The 24,628-nt window shown below is 49.4% G+C and overlaps 1 protein-coding gene across 1 annotated transcript in view; it reads right to left on the bottom strand.

The window, feature by feature from the left end:
* Positions 1-24,628, bottom strand: part of itga9 (integrin, alpha 9) — a 936,771-nt gene that overhangs the window by 377,392 nt on the left and 534,751 nt on the right. The gene's annotated exons all lie outside the window — the stretch shown is intronic.

Below are 24,628 nucleotides of genomic sequence, written 5' to 3'. Positions count from 1 at the left end.
ACATTTGGTGCCGAAAACCGGGATTTCTCTGGGCGATCCTGATCCAACTGCGAAATCAGAATTAGACTGATTATGAACAGGAAGATGGGGAACAAAGGGCCCTCAATGTAGAACTGGAAAACGACCGCGCATTGATTGTTCCCCTCTTCTTATCGTCTGATTAGTCTGGTCACTCGCGGTTGGCACAGAAAGACCGCCTCGACGAAATCACAGGTCAGTCTGGGGATTAGCACTTTAATTGATGGGATTTCATATTGTTGTTTCGGCTTGGGTTAGGGTTTTGGGCTGATGGGACTTTAATAATGAAGGTTCAGTCTATTATCAGGGTTCAGAGGCTGATGGGACTTAAATAATGAAGGTTCAGTCTATTATCAGGGTTCAGAGGCTGATGGGACTTAAATAATGAAGGTTCAGTCTATTATCAGGGTTCAGAGGCTGATGGGACTTAAATAATGAAGGTTCAGTCTATTATCAGGGTTCAGAGGCTGATGTGACTTAATTAATGAAGGTTCAGTCCAGTATAACTGTTTTTAAATCTGAAGATGGTTCAACTCTATGTGTGAGTGTTTTAAATATATAGTTGATTAAGCTAAAATTGTCTCCTTGGACTGTAAAGTTCCGAGGTCTAGTTGAGATTGTGAGGAATGCTGCATATTGGTTGAAGCAGAAGTCTCTCAAAGGGTTAACAGCAGCAGGCGGAGTTGAAAACAGACAGTGCTTCTCACTCAGGCTTTGAGATAACAGCAGCAGCCATAGTGTAATCGGATACCTTTCCTTTGAGTCAGTGAACACCAGCAAAGTTACGTTTTGAATTAATTAAAGGAAACCAGTGGGTTTCTCCACCTCTTTGATAAAAGTTATTATTTTCGAAAGCAATTGATTGAAATTGCCAGAATCTTAAATTTTACTTACTTGAAATAAGGTTTATCTCATTTTATCTGGAGATTAATAGAAACTTAAAGAAGATCATGGACACCATTTTAAAAAGTGTCAATCTGGAGATGATAATTGATTTTGCTAATACTTATGATAGTTGATTTTGCTAATACTTATGTGTATGTAACAGAAAAAAAACTTGTTAAAAGAAAAATTGTTAAGATAAAGAAATAATTAAGTTGTAAATGTTATACAAGTTTGTGTTAAGCAAATTGTAAATTTAGTTCTGAGTTGAGATCAGAGCTAAGCTTGCAAGTTGCAGTAATTCAATTTGAATTTTCAAACATTTTTAAGTTTAAAAAAAAAAAGAGAGCAAATAGAGAAAAGAAGGACACAGATCTTGAATGGGCACATTTCAAAGGCCCATAAATCTTTCTGTTATCTTAGACCTAAAACCTAGGAAGATTGACGAGCCATAGGAATTTCTGGGGCGTTTTAATGAAATCTACCGGGGGCAGTCAGGCGATTTGCTGTATCAAAATGGTCAGAATTCCCCTCAATACTGTGCTATGTTAATGCATTGCCTACCACCTTCTGTGGTTACTGCTGTGAAATGTAATAACATGAATTGGACAGAGAACGACCCTTCCCAGATGGCAAGGGCAGTCAGATTTTACTGGAAGGAGGGTGTAGGCCAAGAAGGAGGCTCAGTTACAAAGGTTAAGACTGAGTATGTAATGAAAAAGGATGATCTGCGATCCCAACAAGCGGCAGAAATGGTAGTTTACCAGCAGGAGCTCCAATATAGTGACTTTGGGTGGGTGGATCAGCGAAGAGGAGGATGAGACAACAGTGCTATATTTCTATCACCCCCCAGTGGTGGACGTTAGACATTGAACAGTCACTGCATCACGTTACCCTGGCCTATGACAGAACTGGACGAAACAGGGAGTTGGAGGACAAATACCGGCCATTACTTGAGACCGAATGGCCAGTCAAGGTTACAGCCACAGTCACGGGAAAAGAAGGTACAGCCGATTTTGTTACAATATCACCACATTTATGGCCACAGTCAGCTTCGGTAAGCCCTCTTATTACACGTCAGGTCCATGACCAGTACCATGCCAGGGATATGGGGCGAATGGTCAGCATCTTACCGCAGCTCGTCAGAATAGGTATGAGATATACCTTTTGAACAATCCACGTCTGACATTTAAATACTGTACCACTATCAATCCAGCCTGTTTTCTTAGTGGTCCCCCTGTCCATGAAGACGCACCTGGCCACGACTGTTTAGCCTTGATTCAGGAAACTACCACAATAAGGGGCGATTTGAGTGACATTTCGTCAGAACAACCTGACATGATTATGTGTGGTCAAATATCCCACCGGGGTTTAGTTAATGACCTACTGCAGGCCCTCCTTCTGCCAGCGCAGATTTCCGTTATTAAATGCGCTGCCCACACGAATGGTACAACCCCAGTTGACGTTGGTAATGAACGAGCAGATTGTGCAGCGCGCACAGCCGCACAAATTCAGCAAGTGATGGTGCCTAAAATGTTAAGTCAGACTAAACCATCTACTATGAATGTGTCTGCTTCTGTCAAGCCAATGCCAACCATCCAAGACGTCATAAGGTTACAGGAGGACGCTCCTGAGAGTGATAAACAAATGTGGAAACGGTTAGGTTGTACATATGATTCTGTTTCCTCTTTATGGACCACGCCTGCACATCAGACTTGTATGTCTGATGTACTGGCTTTATGGGTCATCGAATGTGTACACTTTGCAACTCATTGTGGGGCTCGAGGGACTAGTGATTTGTTGCTGGACACTTGGTGGCACCCTAAAATGCAGGGGTTGGCCCAAAGTATCAGTAATCGGTGTTTGATTTGTCAGCAATATAACACCGGAAAAGGTATCCCTTGTGGGAAGGGGCAAACCCCGTTGCCCAGTGGTCCCTTTGAGACGCTCCAAATGGATTACATTGAGTTGGAAAGGTGTCAATGTTACAAATATGTTTTGGTCATTGTGGATGTGTTCAGCAGATGGGTCGAGGCGTATCCGACTATCTATAGTAAAGCTGCTACTGTGGTTAAAGTCTTGATGAGGGAAATCATTCCCCGGTACGGTATACCAGCTCAGTTAAGTTCTGATAATGGGCCTCATTTTATTGGACAAATTAACAAGGAGTTTTGCTCCCAGTTGGGCATACGCCAGCAGTTACACTGTGCTTACAGACCGCAGGCAGCCGGGGTGGTTGAGAGACACAATCAGACCCTCAAAACTAAATTGGCTAAATTAAGAGCAGACACGGGACTGACATGGCTTAAGTTGCTCCCCGTTGCCCTCTTCCAGCTGCGGGTTACACCTGCGGGACCAGCCCGGCTCTCTCCCGCCGAGATTCTTTATGGCAGGCCTCTTAGAACTCCTTGGAGCCTGCAGGTTCCCAGACGGGTTCAGTTTCATCAGATGACTGAAGAAATGACCACCTATGTTCTAGCCCTTACGCAAGTGCTCAAGGAACTCCATGGCCCAGTCCGTGCGGCTCACCAGCCATTGCCCCAGTACCTAGCTCACTTTCAGTCCAGCCCGGTAGTTATGTCATGGTCAAAAATTGGACTAGGAAGGGGTCGGAGCCGCGATGGGACGGGCCCTTCCAAGTTCTCCTTACCACCCCCACAGCAGTTAAAGTGGAGGGGCGAAGTGCTTGGGTCCACCTACATCACTGTAAATTGAGTCCATCTCCACTACTGTAAAAGGTCGGATACTAACCTGCCTCCCTTCTCCAGTGCTATTTTACAGGTGTGGAGCATGATGGAGTGGCTACGCATCGTCTGTCTGATATTTGGCCTCACTTCGCTTGGCGTGTTATTGGCGATGGACATGGAAAAGGGGAATATTATGTATCTGTGTAGCCCCAACCAATCTACAAGGATACATCACCTATGCAAAGGTGATGTCCTTCACTGCCCCCATATACGAGGACATGGTATCGACTCATGGAAGGTCATCAAAGTTAAGGAGAATGCGGGAATCATGAAGCAGCTGCACCGGTCCCGACGATGGGAAGGGAACATTATATGGACATTGCCTTGTTTTTGGAATACATGTAAATTTGATTTTGGATGTGTTAAAAGTGGTACAATAAAGGTAACATCAGGCTGTCAGAAGAGTGTAGGAAGAGACCATGAGAAAGAGAAAGGGACTAGAGAGAGGACGGGGCGTGTGAGAAGGGAAGTACAGCTAGAACGTAGGTTACCGGGAGTTGCACTTAAGTTAATTAAAGGCCAAACTGAGGAAAACCCGGGTAGTATGAATCTCTTCTACCAGATTTACCACCGTCTGTATGGCCAGGGACGGGTTGTCTGCTACCCAAACCCCGCAGCGGTGTCTAGGTTATTTTCTGTTTCACCGCTTTGGGGCACTCCCCAAACGGTGGTTCATTGTCAGCGTTCCGAGCCATTGCCCGAGCACGTCACTCTTCCTTACGATCCAGATTCAGCACCACCGGCTATTTGACTTCCCCTCCCTCGGGATAATTCCCATTCACAGTACGATAGGCTGCGACGGTGGAGGGCGTACATACCTAGCCACTTCACTCCCAATAGGGATTCCCGGTCGTACGCGAATTGCTTCAGCAGTGAAGGATATGGCTGTTTGCTGGTAGAGGTGGACACAAATATAACATGTCTGTTTCCCACCTGTACGGACAGGAGGTGCCATATCACCCAGGCGTCTGGCCAATGCGTTTGTTATAACACCACTTGCGTTCCATTGAACGCTGGCCTCCAGCTCCTTTGTGGCTGGGCGAATGTCTCGCATATCACTGTTGGGAATAGGGCTTTCTGCATTGCTGGGCGACCCGAATGGGCATTTCAAAATTGGATAAACTGGGCTACTGGGAGGTCCTTACGCAACCGATATGCTGATTGTGATGCTAGTCTCCACACGGAACAAGGATACTACTTTTTATTTAATGGTACGGCGACCAACGTTTTGTCACCCCATTTCCCCGCCGAATTGCTATAGGGACTCTAGTCCCTACCACAGCCCCCTGCCCTTCGGCGTGGAACCTGCATAATCAGTTAGCACGCCGGGCAGTCTCTGCTGAATTTTGCGAGAACTGGAAAAAACCTCAGGTTCTTGCACCCAACCGGGGCCACTCAGCCGGGTGGGGCATTCTGAGCGTATTGACACTGGGAGGTGTGGGGGGTTCCTTGGCTGTTAGTGATCGGAATTATTTTATTTGCGGCCTTACCATCTTGGGAAATGAAACCTTGGGAGCCCTCGGGGCAATAACTAAGGAGTTGTCTCAGCTACGGTTGTTTGCAATGCAGAACCGGTATGCTCTTGACTATCTTCTGGCCCGTGAGGGTGGGGTATGCGCCATAGTACAGGGCAAGTGTATCATGGGTGTTCAGGACTTGACCGCTAACATTACTAAATTTATGGATCGCATACGGGATCACTTGGACGGGATGCAGGATCCTGACTCTTGGGGTAACTGGGGATCTGGAGGATGGAAGGACTGGTTGATAAATATGGCCATGTATCTAGTGGTAGCTATCGGCTGCATCTTTGTGGGCCTGGCCATCCTTAAATGTGTGATGGGTAGAATGCGGGGTGCACTAGATCAGATCACCGCCCCAATCACCGAGAAAAAAAATTTAACTGTTAAAATCCATGAGGGTGAGGCAGATGAAGGGGGGCTAAGACAGGAATTGGAAATGCAGCGACGGATCTTTTTAGATGAGGACCCGTAGCTATAGATTGGATAGTTCGGTTATCATGGAATGATAAAAGGAGGGAATGACGAATGTGATATAAAATAGTTACTTTAGAGTTACTAGTTAATGTAATGTAGAAATAAGCCACTTTGATTCTTGCAGTTAGGGACAAAGGAATTTGAGACCGCATGGAAAAAGCAGGAAGAGGTGGGTCTATGAGAGTGATGCTGCATTGATAGGGGCCAGAGAAAGGGATTGGAAGTGAGCCAATCAGAATAGATCGAACAGGTCAGGAGGGACATAGGCTGACCTATGTCCGTCGAGTATGTGAAACTTGATACCATTTGAATTGATTTTGCAGAGATCCCTTTGTCTTTTAGTTCAGTCGTTTTCTGGGATGTAAGAAGCTGGATGTCTCTTACATTTCTGTAAGATGATTCAAGCTTGCAAGCTAAATAAATAACTTCTGTTTACGTGCGAATCCGTCTCAACTTTTATTGAGGCCAGACTGACAGAGAAAGAAATTTGGAGATCTACACCGACTCCGGAACTCAATCCCTCTACCAATAAAGGCCAACACTCCATAGGCCTTCTTCACAACCCTATCAACCTGGGTGGCAACTTTCAGGGATCTATGTACATGGACACCTAGATCCCTCTGCTCATCCACACTTTCAAGAACTTTACCATTAGCCAAATATTCCGCATTCCTGTTATTCCTTCCAAAGTGAATCACCTCACACTTCTCTACATTAAACTCCATTTGCAACCTCTCAGCCCAACTCTGCAGCTTATCTATATCCCTCTGTAACCTGCTACATCCTTCCACACTATCGACAACACCACCGACTTTAGTATCGTCTGCAAATTTACTCACCCACCCTTCTGCGCCTTCCTCTAGGTCATTGATAAAAATGACAAACAGCAACGGCCCCAGAACAGATCCTTGTGGTACTCCACTTGTGACTGTACTCCATTCTGAACATTTCCCATCAACCACCACCCTCTGTCTTCTTTCAGCTAGCCAATTTCTGATCCACATCTCTAAATCACCCTCAATCCCCAGCCTCCGTATTTTCTGCAATAGCCTACCGTGGGGAACCTTATCAAACGCTTTGCTGAAATCCATATACACCACATCAACTGCTCTACCCTCATCTACCTGTTCAGTCACCTTCTCAAAGAACTCAATAAGGTTTGTGAGGCATAACCTACCCTTCACAAAGCCATGCTGACTATCCCTGATCATATTATTCCTACCTAGATGATTATAAATCTTGTCTCTTATAATCCCCTCCAAGACTTTACCCACTACAGACGTGAGGCTCACCGGTCTATAGTTGCCGGGGTTGTCTCTGCTCCCCTTTTTGAACAAAGGGACCACATTTGCTGTCCTCCAGTCCTCTGGCACTATTCCTGTAGCCAATGATGACATAAAAATCAAAGCCAAAGGTCCAGCAATCTCTTCCCTGGCCTCCCAGAGAATCCTAGGATAAATCCCATCAGGCCCCGGGGACTTATCTATTTTCAGCCTGTCCAGAATTGCCAACACCTCTTCCCTACGTACCTCAATGCCATCTATTCTATTAGCCTGGGGCTCAGCATTCTCCTCCACAACATTATCTTTTTCCTGAGTGAATACTGACGAAAAATATTCATTTAGTATCTCGCCTATCTCTTCAGACTCCACACACAATTTCCCATCCCTGTCCTTGACTGGTCCTACTCTTTCCCTAGTCATTCGCTTATTCCTGACATACCTATAGAAAGCTTTTGGGTTTTCCTTGATCCTTCCTGCCAAATACTTCTCATGTCCCGTCCTTGCTCGTCTTAGCTCTCTCTTTAGATCCTGCCTCGCTACCTTGTAACTATCCATCGCCCCAACTGAAACTTCACACCTCATCTTCACATAGGCCTCCTTCTTCCTCTTAACAAGAGATTCCACTTCCTTGGTAAACCACGGTTCCCTCGCTCGACGCCTTCCTCCCTGCCTGACCGGTACATACTTATCAAGAACACGCAGTAGCTGATCCTTGAACAAGCCCCACTTATCCAGTGTGCCCAACACTTGCAGCCTACATCTCCACCTTATCCCCCCCAAGTCACATCTAATGGCATCATAATTGCCCTTCCCCCAGCTATAACTCTTGCCCTGCGGTGTACACTTATCCCTTTCCATCATTAACGTAAACGTCACCGAATTGTGGTCACTGTCCCCAAAGTGCTCTCCTACCTCCAAATCCAACACCTGGCCTGGTTCATTACCCAAAACCAAATCCAACGTGGCCTCGCCTCTTGTTGGCCTGTCAACATATTGTTTCAAGAAACCCTCCTGCACACACTGTACAAAAAAACGACCCATCTATTGTACTCGAACTATATCTTTTCCAGTCAATATTTGGAAAGTTAAAATCTCCCATAATAACTACCCTATTACTTTCGCTCTTATCCAGAATCATCTTCGCCATCCTTTCCTCTACATCCCTAGAACTATTAGGAGGCCTATAAAAAACTCCCAACAGGGTGACCTCTCCTTTCCTGTTTCTAACTTCAGCCCATACTACCTCGGAAGAAGAGTCCCCATCTAGCATCCTCTCCGCCACCGTAATACTGCTCTTGACTAGTAGCGCCACACCTCCCCCTCTTTTGCCTCCTCCTCTGAGCTTACTAAAACACCTAAACCCCGGAACCTGCAACATCCATTCCTGTCCCTGCTCTATCCATGTCTCCGAAATGGCCACAACATCGAAGTCCCAGGTACCAACCCATGCTGCCAGTTCCCCTACCTTGTTTCGTATACTCCTGGCATTGAAGTAGACACACTTCAAACCACCTACCTGAACACTGGCCCCCTCCTGCGACGTCAAATCTGTGCTCCTGACCTCTATACTCTCATTCTCCCTTACCCTAAAACTACAATCCAGGTTCCCATGCCCCTGCTGCATTAGTTCAAACCCCCCCAAAGAGCACTAACAAATCTCCCCCCCAGGATATTTGTGCCCCTCAGGTTCAGATGTAGACCATCCTGTCTGTAGAGGTCCCACCTTCCCCAGAAAGAGCCCCAGTTATCCAGAAATCTGAATCCCTCCCGCCTGCACCATCCCTGTGGGCTTCCAGAGTGTGGCCCCTTGTTCACGGGTACTCAATGCCTGATTGAGGACCCAGGCCTCAGGAAGTGGAGAGCTGTTGAGAACCACTTCCTGGTCCTTGCTGCCAATGCCCTTACACTCTTCCCTCGGTACATCTGCCACCTCCATTAAATACCATGTGTTGTTTCCCACTCACGTTCAGGTCAGAGAATTGCCCCCTGAACAGCCTGAAGGAGACATGGGGCACAAAGAAAACCACCAAAATCCTGTTTCTGGGTTGGATTAGTGGGGTCTACAACCCTGCTATCGAACGGCACTCTGTAATTTATTCAGACCTCAGTGGGGAATTTCCTGCACTGAGGAGCTCTGCTTTTCTGTGCAAGAAGAGATTGGGTGCCATTTTTAAATGGTGCCCCAATCTCTCGACCACTTGCCCCCAACACCCCAGTTCACCAGAACCCCTCCTGCACCCCATCTCATGCAGACGGGCACCCCCAGGGCAGATCACCAGCATGGGCAAAATGCCACCTGGGTCCTTGGCACTGTCAGTCTAATATGCTAGCAGTCCCTGCCACCCTTCCTCTTACAGCTGCTGTCCTGCTTGCATGTCCTCTCTGTTCATTCTTCCAGCTGTGCTGTATTCCAGGGGAAATGCCTGCTACTGTACCCATATGTGGGAGCAATTGATTTGTGCAGATGCCTTGAAGTCAGGAAAAAGTCTTTCAACACTCTCTCTGACCTGCCACACTACCTCCTGTATACTTTTGCAACTCAAAGCAACTACAGAAAGAACCAAACACTTGCAGAATCAACGCAACAGCCAGGCTGAATCAACCAGTAGCTCACCAATACCCAATGAACCAATAATTCTTTGAAAAATACCCAAAGTCTTTGGCCCTTGGCTGCCTAATAGTTAGTCACCAGGTTTGTAAGTTTAAACACAATTACTGTTTATTTATAACAAAAACTATAATGAAAGATGCAGCAAATACAATTAACTATTATATAATTCCTAATACCCCCAGCTTTAACTTGCCCCCATCCTCTAAACACACACACACAAGACAAACAAACACAGAAGAAAAGAGGAGGTGAAAATAATAAGTAAAAAGATAAAGAATCTTTGTTTCAGATGGTTGTCTTTCCCACACTTTCCTTCAAATTAGACTTTCAGGTCAATGCCTCGCTCTTCAGTCTGTAATAGTTTTCACTGAGGATTCATTCAGTTCGGCAGTTCCAGAAATACAGAGGTTCTCCAACTGTGCTGGAGAAAACACAAGGGAGAGAAGGAGAGAGAACGGGTCCGCGTCTCTCAGCTTCCAGGTCTCCAACTCTGCTTTTCTTAAGTCTCTGGAAATCATCGCACTCAGGAAGGATCCAATCACTACCTGTTACTGGGCAGAATACAGCCTTTTGGCCAATTCACTGGCCCTCAGTCAACCAATTGAACCTAGTCCAACCACATCTCTCGGGTGCCACAGAGTATGAGTTCTGCTGCTCGAAAGCTTGCACCATATACTATGTTGCAACATCTTAAATTCCTTATTCTCTCTGCTGCGTGTCTTAAAGATCCATGTCCATTAAGCAACCATGGATCAAAATGATAACAGCAAAAGATAAAGGGGGAAATAAGGGAATCATTTGGAAGGCCCCTTACAATATCATCATAACATCCGTGACCAACTTTTCAAAGTAATTAGAACAGTGTATCAGAGAGATGGTGTTCATAATCTAATTGGACTTCCAAAAAAATTTTCAATAAAGTTCCACACAAGCGACCCTGTACTACAATTAAGTTTGATGCTGTAATAGATCACAAAACTAGAATCATAGAATGATACGCCAAAGGAGGTTGCCATTTGGCCCAACACACCTGTGCCAGCTCATTGAAGGTATACTCGACCTACTGCCCTATTTCTTTACCCACAACCTTGTACTTTTTCTCCTTTCAAGTAATTATCTGATTCTCTTTTGAAAGTCACTTTTGAATCTGCTCCCACCAACCTTTTTAGGCCATATGTTCTAGATCAAAATAACACATGCATTAAAAAAATGATATCATTTCTAGATCTGTTTCTTATCACTTTAAAGCCATGTCCTCTGGTTACCGACCATAACATAAGAACAGGAGTAGGCCGTTCGTTACTCGAGCCTGGTCCCCCATTCAATAAGATCATGGCTGATCCGACATTCCTCATGTCCACTTTCCTTATCATTCCCCGTAATCCCTTACAGATCAAGATTCTATCTATCCCAGCGTAAATATACACAAGAACTCTGCCCCCACAACTCTCTGTGGCAAGGAATTCCAACGACTCACAACCTTCTGAGAGAAGACATCATTCCTCATCTCAGTCTTAAATGTATTCTGAAACTGTGCCTTCTGATCTGACACTCACACATGAGGGTAAATAACCTCTCAGCATTTAGCCTGTCATGTCAATTAAGAATCCTATATGTTTCAGTGAGATCACCTCTCATTCTCCTAAATTCCAATGAGTAGTCACAACCTGTTTAATCTTTCCTCATAAGGCAATCCCTCCAAACCGAGGATCATCCTAGTGAACTTTCTCTGATCCGCCTCCAATGAAATAATGGGCAGGATTCACCGGTTCCCTAGCTGCATGTTTCTTGGTGGAACACCGTTCCTGCCACTTGTCAATGGGATTTTCCATTGAAGCCACGCCACACCACTGGGAAACCCCTGAGCGGGGATGTGCTGCCAGCGGGAAAAGCGAATTGCAATGGCCTAGGAATTCCAGCCAATATCTTTCCTTAAATAAGGGGATCAAAACTGCTCTCAATACTCCAGATGTGGTCTCACCAGTTGTAGCAAGACTTCCCCCCCTTTTATACTCCAACCCCCTTAAAGTAAAGGCCAACATTCCATTTGTCTTCCTGAGTACCTGTGTGCTAGCTTTCTGTGTTTCATGCACAAGTGTCCCCAAGTCCTTTCGTGCTGCAGCTTTCTGCAGTTTTTATCCATTTAAATAATATTCTGTTCGTTTGTTCTCTTCCAAAATGAACAACTTCATATTTTCCCACATTATACTCCATTTGCCAACATTTTGCCCACTTACCTAACCTATCAATATCCTCTTGGCAAACTTTGTATCCATCTCACACCTTGGGGGACTGCCCACCGGAAAACAGGCGAGAATCATTCCGGACTCTTTCCTCGAAAGTCCGGGGTGATTCCCCATTCTCCAGGGGGCTGGCAGGCCTCCGGTGTGTGTCCCGTAGCTCTGGCTGCTGGCGGGGCCCTGCTGGACAGATCGTGTGGCCGCGCATGCACACGGCGGCCCACCTCGGCACGGGCGCCGCCGACATGGCAGAGCCACACAGCGGGCCCGGGGGGAGGAAGATAGGTTGCTCCCGGATCGCGATGGCCCGCCGATCGGTGGCCCCCGATCGCGGGCCTGCCCGTCGTCGAGGTCCACCCCGCTGTTCCGATCCCCACGCCCCCACCATAACGCCCACATCAGCCGCGACTCCGAGTTCCTGCCGGGTGGAACAACATTAGAACCATGCCGGCGCGACTCGGCGGGCACTCGGCGCGGAGAATTGCTGGAGGGGGGTGCGGATCCCGGAGAATCGCGTGCCGGCGTGGGGGCCTATTTTGTGTAATTCTTCGCCCCCGCGCCGAGGACGATTTCGGCGTGGAGGATCAGAGAATCCCGCCCCTCGTCTTTCCACCTCTGCCACTCACAACAGTTTCTCCTATATGCTCTGGCAAAACAGTAAATGATTTATTTTTTTTAATAATCATTTTATTGAGGTATTTATGGTTTTATAGCAGTAACAGAAGAAACAGTGTACATACAATTATAAACATAGTGCAAAAGTCGTCTTCCCCTCTTCCCCTCTCACAGGTCCCACCTTTTCTAGCCTACTTTTCTACACTAAACGACCCACACTACCACCCCCCCCTCCTCCCCCCCCCGCGCTTCTGCTGACGGTTAATTTTCCCCAAAGAAGTCGACAAACAGCTGCCACCTCCGGGCGAACCCTACCATTGACCCTCTCAGGGCGAACTTGATTTTCTCCAGACAGAGAAAGCTAGCCATGTCAGTTAGCCAGGTCGCCGACTTCGAGTGCTTTGAGTCCCTCCAAGCTAATAATATCCGTCTCCGGGCTACCAGATAGACAAAGGCCAGAACGTCTGCCTCTTTCTCCTCCTGGATTCCCGGGTCTTCCTGAAAATCGCCACCACCCTTGTTTCCAATACTTTGGACATGACGTCCGCAAACCCCTGCCAGAATCCCCTAAGCTTTGGGCATGTCCAGAACATGTGAACATGGTTCGCTGGTCCTCCCGCACACCTTGCGCACCTGTCTTCCACCCCAAAGAACCTGCTCATACGGGCCACTGTCATGAGAGCCCGGTGAACGACCTTAAATTGTATCAGGCTGAGCCTGGCACATGTTGTGGACGAGTTGACCCTACTCATCGCATCCGCCTAGAGACCATCCTCTAACACTCCTAACTCCTCTTCCCATTTGTGTTTCAGCTCCTCGGTCTGTGTTTCCTCTGACCCCATAAGCTCCTTATAAATGTCTTAAACCCTCCCTTCTCCCACCCACACTCTGGAAACTACCCTATCCTGTATCCCCCTTGATGGGAGGAGCAGGAAGGTTGAGACCTGCCTGCGTAGGAAGTCTCGCGACTGCAGGTACCTTAATTCATTCCCTCCCGTCAGTTCAAATTTCACGTCCAGTTCCCTCAAGCTGGGAAAGCTCTCTTCTATAAATATATCACCCATCCTCTTGATCCCTGCTCTCTGCCACCTCCGGAACCCTCCATCTAACCTCCCCGGGGCAAACCGGTGATTATTGCAAATTAGGGACTAGACCAATGCTCCCTCTGCTCCCACATGTCTCCTCCACTGCCCCCAGACTCTCAGGGCAGCGGCCACCATGGGGCTGGTGGAGTAGCGTGCCGGTGAGAATGGCAGACGTGCCGTTACCAACGCCCCCAAACTTGTGCCCTTACAAGATGCTGCCTCTACGCGCTCCCACCCCAACCCCCCCCCCCCCCCCCTCCCCCCCCCCACCCCACCCACCCCCCACCCCCCCCCCCCCCCCCCCCCACCCACCCCCCACCCCCACCCCCCCCCCCACCCCACCCACCCCCCACCCCCACCCCCCCACCCCCCCCCCCCCCCCCACCACCCCCACCCCCCCCCCCCCATCCACTTATCATGGTTATCATATAGCCTAATCATGGCTATATTCACCGCCCAATAATAATTACTAAAGTTCAGGAGTGTCAGCCCGTCCTCCCCCCGGTTGCGCTCCAACCTTTTTAACTCACGGGGTCTTACCCGCCCATACAAAACACAAGATCACCTTGTTGACCCGTTTGAAAAAGGATCGAGGAATAAAGATGGGGAGACACTGAAACACAAACAGTAATCTCGGGAGATCCGTCATTTTCACTGTCCGTACCCTCCGAGCCATTGACAGCGGAAGCACGTCCCACCTCCAAAAATCCTCCTTCATTTGGTCTACTAGTCAGGCCAGATTAAGCTTGTGCAGCCGTTCCCATTCCCACGTCACCTGGGTGCTTAGGTACCGAAAGCTTCCCCCTTCCACGCTAAACGGCAGCTCCCCAAATCGCCTCTCCTGCCCCCTTGCCTGGATCGCGAACATCTTGCTTTTCCCCATGTTCAATTTGTAGCCCGAAAAACGGCCCATTCATACCTTCCAATGGGTCCGACACATATAAGAGCACATCGTCCGCATTTCACGAGACTCTGTGTTCCACCACCAACCCCCACCCCCCCTCCCCCCACCCCCCTCACCAGTCCCTTCAAGCCCTTTGAGACTTTCAACGCAATTGCCAGCAGTTCAATGGCCAGTGCGAACAACAGCAGGGAGAGGGGAATCCCCGCCTCGTCCCCCGGTGCAGCCTAAATTGCCCGATGGTAGTCTGTTTTTCCGAACACTTGCCACGGGCGCCTGATACAACAGCCTGACCCAGTCAATGACACCCCTCCTAAATCCAAACCGCCCCAGCATCTCCCACAGATCGGTCCATTCCACCCGGTCAAATGCCTTCTCTGCGTCCATTGCGACCACTACCTCTACGTCCCTACCCTCTGGGGGCATCATGATAGCATTCAACAGCCTTCTTACGTTGGCCGCCAACTGCGTCCCCTTAACAAATCCCGTCTGGTCCTCCCCAATCACGTCCGGGAGGCAGTCCTCAATCCTTGAGGACAAGATCTTAGCCAACAATTTGGCGTCTACATTTAGTAGGGAGATCGGTCTATAGGACCCGCATAACTCCAGATCCTTATCCCGCTTCAGGATCAATGAGATAGTGGCCTGTGGCATCGTCGGGGGAAGCCCCCCTCTCTTCCTGACCTCATTAAATGGCCTCACAGCATGACCCCAGCATCCCAAAGAACTTTTTGTAAAACTCCACGGGATACCCATCCGGTCCCAGGGCTTTACCCGACTGCATGGCCTTCAGCCCATCTGCTATCTCTTCCAACCCGATCAGGGCCCCCAGCCCTTTACCAAGTCTTCATCAACCTTCGGGAACTTCAGCCCCCCTAAGAACTGCCTCATCCCATCTGGGGGTTCCGACTCATACAACCAGCTGTAGAATTCCACAAACGCCTTATTGACCCCAGCTGAATCTCCAACCAGGTTCCCATCTCTGTCCCTTACTTTCACAATCTCCCTGGCCGCCTCCTGCTTTCTAAGCTGCTGCGCAAGCATTCTACCGACCTTCTCCCCATATTCATAGATTGTCCCCCTCGCCTTCCTCAGCTGATCTGCCGCCTTCCCTGTAGTTAACAAGCCAAACTCCACTTGTAGCCTCCGTCGTTCTCTTAGAAGCCCTGCCTCTGGGGCCTCCACATAACTCCTGTCAACCTGTAGCATTTCCTTCCTCAGTTGGTCAGTCTCTGCTCTGTCTACCTTCTCCCTGTGGGCCCGTATCGAGATCAGCTCCCCTCTAACCACCGCCTTCAGCGCCTCCCAGACCACCGCAGCCGAGACTTCCAGATAGTTCTGGATACATTTCGTCAGCCGCTCACACACCTCCTCATCAGCAAAAAGTCCCACGTCCAAACCTCCAGTGCGGGCGCTGGCTACTCTCGTTGCTCACCTGTAGGTCAACCCTGTGCGGGGCCTGATCCGAGACCGTGATCGCTGAGTACTCAATGTCCACTACCTCCGTCAGTAAAGCCCTGTTCAGGATAAAAAAGTCAATCTGGGTGTACACTTTATGCACATGCGAGTAGAAGGAAAACTCCTTCACTCTCGGCCGCCCAAATCTCCATGGGTCCACCCCTCCCATCTGCTCCATAAACCCCTTTCGCTCCTTTGCCATTGCTGCCTGTCCTTGAGCTAGATCGGTCTAGTCCTGGGTTAATGACTGTGTTGAAGTCCCCCCCCATAACCAGCTTACGCGAATCCAGGTCCGGGATCTTTACCAACATCCTCCTTATGAACTCCACATCATCCCAATTCAGCGCGTACACATTCACGACTACCACCAGCAGCCCCTCCAGCTTTCCATGGACCATAATGTACCGACCCCCCACGTCCGCAACTATTCTTCCCGCTTCCAATGTCACTCGCTTGTTATTCAGGATCGTGACCCCTCTAGTCTTAGAGTCTTGCCCCGAGTGGAAAACCTGTCTGACCCATCCCTTCCTTAGTCTGACCTGGTCAGTTACTCTAAGATGCATCTCCTGCAACTTTGCCACATCTGCCTTCAGTCCCCTCAAATGCGCGAACACGCGTGCCCTCTTAACCGGCCCATTTAGCCCTCTTACATTCCATGTGATCAGCCTAGTAGGGGCGCTTCCCGCCGCCGCCGCCGCCCCCCCCCCCCCCCCCCCGACCGATCAGCCATCACCTTTCCTGAGCCAGTCTAAAGCCCGCGCCTCACGCATCCAGCTAGCTTGGTGGCCCCCGCCCATGGCGCCAGACATTTTCCCACCTATTGTTCCCTCCCCCTTGCTCGGATATACATATGCAAACATAAACAATCCCAAACAAATTGCCCCCAAAAAACACAAAGAAAATCAAAAAGATCAAACATCTAACATTCACACCTCCTTCCCCCTCAGTGCAAATGCAAATTTTAACTCAAGCAGCTCGTCCGCAGACCCCAACTCAATACAAAAGGCATTACAAGTAACATCCAAAGACAAAAACTTTTCTCTTTTTAAAAAAAACATTAACTGAAAAGAAGAGAAAACAAAACACATGAGCACTGCAGCAAAGTTGAGTCCAAACACCTCAGTCCGCTACCAGCCCTTTCCTTCTCACCAAGTCCATTGCTTCCTCGGGCAACTTGAAGTAGAAATGTCGCTCTTCATGCGTAACCCAAAGACGGGCCAGGTACAGTAGTCCAAACTTTACCTTCTTCTTAAAAAGGGTTGATTTTATCTGGTTGAACCTTGCTCTGCTCCTGGCAACGTCCGCGCTCAGATCCTGATATACCCGCAGGACTCTGTTCTCCCATTTGCAGCTCTGCGTCTGCCTGGTCCACCATAGAATGCACTCCTTGTCAAGGTACCTGTGGCATCTCACCACCATTGCTCTCGGGTGGTCACCCACACGCGGCTCATCGCTGGCGCTCTGTGTGCCCTGTCCACCTCCAAGGGTCAGGTGAACGTCCCCTCCCCTAGTAGTTTCTCAAACATAGCTGCTACGTATGCCCTGCGTCCGTTCCTTCGGATCCCTCTGAGAGACCCACGATTCTCAAGTTCTGCCGGCGGGACCTGTTCTCGAAATCCTCCACCTTCTCCTGGAGCCTTTTCTGTTGGCCTCTCAACATTCCCACCTCCAACTCCATTGCAGCTTGGTGCTCCTCCTGCTCAGTCAATGCCTTTTCCACTTTCTTAATCGCCCAATCTTGAGCATCAAGTCTGAGTTCCAGTCGCGCAGTCGACTCCTTAATCGGGTCCAAGCAGTCCTGTTTCTGCTTGGCGAAGCCCTCCTGTATAAACTGCATCAACTGCTCCGTCGACTGCTGGTTCGTCAAGCCAGAACCCCGGTCGTCCGCCATGCTGTCTCCTGTTGCAGCCTCAGCCCAAGCCTTCTCCGTTCGCCTATTTCTTCCTTTGCAAGCACTCCTGGTCCGCTTCTCCATGCACTCATGTAGGATTCCTCGACACAGTTGTATCCAACATCAATTTTCCACTTCAGATCCGACAAAAAAAAAAAAAATCGGGGAAAAAGGTCCAAAGTTCCGACCCGAACGGGAGCCACCAAATGTGCGACCTACTCCTTCATAGCCGCCACCGGAAGTCCGGGTCTGAGCCTCATCTCATCGTATCAACATATCCAGTAAATGATTTCTCACAGCTTTATTAAATCTCCCTACTTCAGGGAGAACAACCCATTTTTTTCAGAATCTCCAGATAACTGAAAACCCCTGAAAAGATTGTAGTAAATCTCTTCCACACTCTCTATACAGCCTCAACCTCACATAATGGAAAGGAGAAAAACAGACCTGACAGGAGACAAGAAAGTCTGCATCGCCTGAACCCTATGGAGGAGATGGGTCCCAGTGAGATCTGTTGCATCTGACATCACTGAGAGCATTGTGGATGAAGACATCTTCCTGCCTTATGCCCTCTCAACTCTCTGCACACATCCGCCCTACTATCTGGCATGATAAGCAAGTAAGTGATGGTGTGACAATGGACTCCTTGCTTTCTACCCCACCCTCCCTTTCCCTCACTCAAACCTTTCCCTTCTACATTCCGTTTGCAGGTACCCAGCCACAGCAGCCCAACGAGGAAGAGGGAGAACAACAGCATTGATCACTCGCACCTGGTTCACAGATATTGGCACTGCATGTACCTTACTATATAGCCTTGGGGTCAGCACATGTTATGTCAACCAGGCATTCGTGGACTGCAGTGATGCCAAATGTAAACAATGAACCTCGGGCCAGCTCTCTGGGGGGCAGACAAGTTCTTGCAACAAAGGATTCAGACAGGTACCACAATGGGGCATGCACAGTGAGATGCTGAGTGCATTGGCTGTCCTGCCAGACAGCCTCCTGTCACTGTCAAGGAGCACAAAGGAGTCCACCTCCAAGTTGGCAGAGGGATAGGAGAGGAGGTTGTCCTCTCCCAGCCTCTGCTTCATTTCTCTGTGGTGCTGCAGCCCCAGGGCTCCTTCCATCGCTGTCTTCTTTTTGTTGTAGCCTATTTTCTTTTTCATTTAGAAGCAAATGGACGTATTAGTGAGAGGCAGCACGGTTTTGTGAAGGGGAGGTCGTGTCTCACTAACTTGATAGAGTTTTTCGAGGAGGTCACTAAGATGATTGATGCAGGTAGGGCAGTAGATGTTGTCTATATGGACTTCAGTAAGGCCTTTGACAAGGTCCCTCATGGTAGACTAGTACAAAAGGTGAAGTCACACGGGATCAGGGGTGAACTGGCAAGGTGGATACAGAACTGGCTGGGCCATAGAAGGCAGAGGGTAGCAATGGAGGGATGCTTTTCTAATTGGAGGGCTGTGACCAGTGGTGTTCCACAGGGATCAGTGCTGGGACCTTTGCTCTTTGTAGTATATATAAATGATTTGGAGGAAAATGTAACTGGTCTGATTAGTAAGTTTGCAGACGACACAAAGGTTGGTGGAATTGCGGATAGCGATGAGGACTGTCTGAGGATACAGCAGGATTTAGATTGTCTGGAGACTTGGGCGGAGAGATGGCAGATGGAGTTTAACCTGGACAAATGTGAGGTAATGCATTTTGGAAGGGCTAATGCAGGTAGGGAATATACAGTGAATGGTAGAACCCTCAAGAGTATTGAAAGTCAAAGAGATCTGGGAGTACAGGTCCACAGATCACTGAAAGGGGCTACACAGGTGGAGAAGGTAGTCAAGAAGGCATACGGCATGCTTGCCTTCATTGGCCGGGGTATTGAGTATAAGAATTGGCAAGTCATGTTGCAGCTGTATAGAACCTTAGTTAGGCCTCACTTGGAGTATAGTGTTCAATTCTGGTCGCCACACTACCAGAAGGATGTGGAGGCTTTAGAGAGGGTGCAGAAGAGATTTACCAGAATGTTGCCTGGTATGGAGGGCATAAGCTATGAGGAGCGATTGAATAAACTCGGTTTGTTCTCACTGGAACGAAGGAGGTTGAGGGGCGACCTGATAGAGGTATACAAAATTATGAGGGGCATAGACAGAGTGGATAGTCAGAGGCTTTTCCCCAGGGTAGAGGGGTCAATTACTAGGGGGCATAGGTTTAAGGTGAGAGGGGCAAAGTTTAGAGTAGATGTACGAGGCAAGTTTTTTACGCAGAGGGTAGTGGGTGCCTGGAACTCACTACCGGAGGAGGTAGTGGAAGCAGGGACGATAGGGACATTTAAGGGGCATCTTGACAAATATATGAATAGGATGGGAATAGAAGGATACGGACCCAGGAAGTGTAGAAGATTGTAGTTTAGTCGGGCAGTATGGTCGGCACGGGCTTGGAGGGCCGAAGGGCCTGTTCCTGTGCTGTACATTTCTTTGTTCTTTTTGTTTGTTCTGCTATCTCAATGAGGCTGTGGTGACACGCTCTGGCAAATACACCTTCAAAAACACTCCTGATTACTTCCCGACCCTTTGCATTGCTCTGCATACAGTGTTCAAGCCCTTTTAAGTGAAGCTACTCCAAGTCTCTTCCTCTTGCCTCCAGAGCGGACATCGCAGATATTGCCAGATCCTGCATTGTTCAATTGTGACATCCTGATCTAACATCAGCCAACTGGGCTGTGTATTGTCAGGGTGTCACCGGTTTCATGTGTCTGGGACATGCAGAGGATCTCGAATATCGATGCCGTGCTGGCTGGGCTCATAGTGACCAGGAGGGCTGCTTGTCAATAAAGAATGGAGGCATAGCATCACATCACTGAATTTCTCATTGGTTGCCTATACTAATAAATCTGAAGATTCCATGATAGCTCTCCAACTGAATTTGCAGCATGTCCTGCTGCCTTCAAATATTTGTGCAAGTACACCCCCCGGTCTCTCTGTTCTCCATCCCATTTGAAGTTATATTGTTCCATTTATGTGGTCTCTCTTCATTGTCCTTCCCAAAATGTATCACTTCTCCTGCTAGTGTCCACCCATTTCGCCAGTCTATATATACACTCACAAAGTCTGTGGGGGGAATTCTCACAGCCAGTCCAGGGTGGATTTGGTGGGTGGGCACAGTGAATCTTGCAGGAGTCAAATAGTCAGATAATGCCGGCGCAAAATCCCATTACAATTCTTCCAATGGCGTATTAATGGGGGGGGGGGGGTCGCTCTTCGGCTGGCATGTGGCGCAAATACCATTTGCATCACATAAATGCTCAGTACAACAGCTGCCCACAAGCATCCCATCAGGCCTTTCAACCTTGTGTCACACCAGCGGGAACTTATGTTGGCATGAAACCTGATTGCTAATATGGGGCGAAATTCTCCGTAATCGGCGCGATGTCCACCGACCGGCACCAAAAACGGCGCAAATCAGTCCGGCATCGCGCCGCCCCAAAGGTGCGGAATCCTCCGCATCTTGAGGGGCCGAGCACTAACCTTGAAGGGCTAGGCCCGCGCCGGACTGATTTCCGCCCCGCCAGCTGGCGCGGAAATGACATTGCCGGGCGGCGCATGCGCGGCAGCGTTAGCGGCCGCTCACGGCATCCCCGTGCATGCGCAGTGGAGGGGGTCTCTTCCGCCTCCGCCATGGTGGAGACCATGGCACAGGCGGAAGGAAAAGAGTGCCCCCATGGCACAGGCCCGCCCGCGGATCGGTGGGCCCCGATCGCGGGCCAGGCCACCGTGGGGGCACCCCCCGGGGCCAGATCGCCCCGCGCCCTCCCCAGGACTCCGGAGCCCGCCCGCGCCGCCGTGTCCCGCCGTCCCAAAGGTGGTTCAATCCACACCGGCTGGCATGGGTTGACAGCAGCGGGACTTCGGCCCGTCGCGGACCGGAGAATCGCCGGGGGATTCCCACCGACCGACGCGATTCCCGCCCCCGCCGAATCACCGGTGGCGGAGAATTTGTGACACGGCGGGGGGGGGATTCACACCGGCCCCCAGCGATTCTCTGACCCGGTGGAGGGTCGGAGAAGCGCGCCCCTCGTATCTACTGGGAAACATGAGAAGTTTTGTGAATCGGTGAGGTGGATGGGTGAGAGATCACCGTGGATGGTGTGTGAAGGGGTGCAGCAGAATACGTCAGGAGGCAGACTTACCCTGGCTGTGTGAAGAATGTCATTCATCTTCTTCCGGCCCTGTTGCTCCGTCCTCTTATGCAGTGAGCTGACACACTATTGCGGCCGCTGCTTTGCCTCCCAGGCGGGTGTGGTGACTTTGGTTGATGGCCGTCTGCGGGAATGCAGGTAGAGGATGCCACACCTCTGCTGCCACACCTCTGCTCCACACTATCCAAGAGTTGGTAAGGACTCCCTCTGAAAATATTGGTGCTGTCTTCCTGGCAGCCATTCCCTCGACTGGACTTGGGACAAATGCAGGGGAGTGTTGGGGAGGCGTTTAAAATGAGCATCCCACTGATTACCGAGATTAAGCGAATCCGAGGCAAGCCACCACGAGCTAGCATGAATCTCGTGGGAAGAAAATAATTTGTTAAAGAGGCTGAATATTCAGTGAGTTTTCCCGCCACTGGCGTGATTCTCACTGGTTTTCTTACCAGAACCGACACTTTGAACAAATATGGTAAGAGTCCGCCCTGTGACTCTAAAAGGTAACCCGCCATTGACGTTAGGCTGACTGGCCTGTAGTTTTCTGGTTAGTTAAATATCTTTAAGCAGAGATTAATTTTAAATGGACCTACTTCCAGATGGAGTCCTGTCATTTGTGAGATGCTCTATGGTTTGGAGTCAGCTCTACGTCGGTTACATTCAGTGACTATCTGGTGCAGGAAATAATTAGTATAGTTATTAAATTAACACGTAATGCTAAATTGGACAGTAGAGTCAGCACCTAGAAGAAAGTAAGAAGTCTTACAACACCAGGTTAAAGTCCAACAGGTTTGTTTCAAACACTAGCTTTCAGAGCACTGTTCCTTCCTCAGGGGAGCACTGCTCCGAAAGCTAGTGTTTGAAACAAACCTGTTGGACTTTAACCTGGTGTTGTAAGACTTCTTACTGTGCTCACCCCAGTCCAACGCCGGCATCGCCACAACCTAGAAGAAAGGACTAGATAGCAACTGGGTTTGGATAGTGTGGTACCTCAAAAGGGTGCTTTGTCTAAGAGATGCTGCAGAGAAGAGCACCAAACATGGGGCGGGATTCTCCACCCCCACGCCGAAGTGGCCGCGCCGTTGGGAACACCGTCGAGAGTCACGACGGCGCGGAACGGCCCCGGTCCCGACCGATTCAGGCCCTGACAATGGGCCAGTATCGGAGCCGCGTCATCTACCTTGTCGCCCGCGTAAAAGCGGCGCCGCATAGATGACGCGGCCGGCGCCGCATAACGGACGTCATACACTCATGCGCGGTTGCCGTACTGTCCAAATCCGCCCCGCAAGAAGATGGGGGACGGATCTTGCGGGGCGGCGGAAGGAAGGAGGTCCTCCTTCAGAGAGGATGGCCCGACGATCGGTGGGCACCGATCGCGGGCCACCCCACATTCCAGGTGAAGCCCGGTGCAGGATCCCCCCTCGCCCCCCCACAGGCCGCCCCCCCAGCGTTCACGCGCCGCCCACGACTGTAGCGACCAGGTGTGGACGGCGCCAGGGGGAACCCGCCGTTTTGGCCTGGCCGCTCGGCCCATCCGGGCCTCAGAATCGCGGGGGTGCCGGAGAATCGCCATTTTCGGTGTCTCCGGCGATTCTCCGGCCCGCGGCCCGCGTAACTCGACCGGGCCGTTCCCGCCGCTTGGGAGAATCGCGGGAGGGCGTCGGACCGGCGTCCCCGGAAATTTTGGCGGCCCAGGCGATTCTCCCAATCGGCGTGGGAGTGGAGAATCGCGCCCACGATCTTCAGTCTGCATGCACTGAACTACGGAGAGTGACTTCATGCCTTGGGCTTAGATGTGCTGGGGAGGAGTAAGCTTGGAAGGCAACTGATTCAAGGCTTCAAAGACTATAAGGAAATCAAGAATACACAAGTTGACAGCTTGAGGTAAGGGAGCCGTGCAGAACTAGGGAATCACCCATTTAAACTGCAAATGCCAAGAGTGAGTTTGGATGTTTTCTTCTTATCTTACTTAGAGTATTGGGACCATTCCCAGATTTACCTGGTCACTTATGGGAAGGTGAAGGACAATTTTTAACAGATTCCTGAATTGTCTTCACATTTTTAGTGTTTTGTGCCTCTTCCAAGAGGCAGGTGAAGTGGGAGGCAAGTTAGGTATATTGGGACTAATATTGCAAAGGGCAAATGTATACATGCCTGCATTTACTCATCTGTAATATATGAGGCTTATATAAAGGGCTTTTCACAGTAACTTCATTGCAGTGTTAATGTAAGCCTACTTGTGAGAATAAAGATTATTATATATAATGTAGCATATATATATAAAAAGGTAAAAAGCCATGGTTCCAGATGACCATAGGCTGCTTTCCCCTTTAAGAGGGAGAACTGACTGGTGGTGATTTAACCTGAGGATCACCACATCTCAGACAGGGACTTCATGAATAGCCTCAGCTGGTAAGGGAATTGAACCCACGCTACTGGCCTCGCTCTGCCTCATGAATGAGCTGTCTAGCCAAGTGAGCCAAACCAGCCCTCAAATATCTATGCCCTCTGTGACATTGGCAAGTGAAACCAGCAAACATTGTAGTATCAGCAGAAGTTAACAATTTTTCTGAAACAATACTGGGTGAGAAAATCACAAGAACCATTGTGAAGCAAAATAATACACTTCCTCTTCATAGTCAGATCAAAGGGTAATTACTGAACAAGATTCTGCACTTCACAGTCACAGTCTATCTCTCCATCACTTACCA

The sequence above is a fragment of the Scyliorhinus torazame genome, chromosome 11 (assembly GCF_047496885.1).
Source record: "Scyliorhinus torazame isolate Kashiwa2021f chromosome 11, sScyTor2.1, whole genome shotgun sequence".
NCBI lineage: Eukaryota > Metazoa > Chordata > Chondrichthyes > Carcharhiniformes > Scyliorhinidae > Scyliorhinus > Scyliorhinus torazame.
Note: the sequence above shows the minus strand (reverse complement) of the source record. Positions and strands in the feature narration are given on the sequence as shown.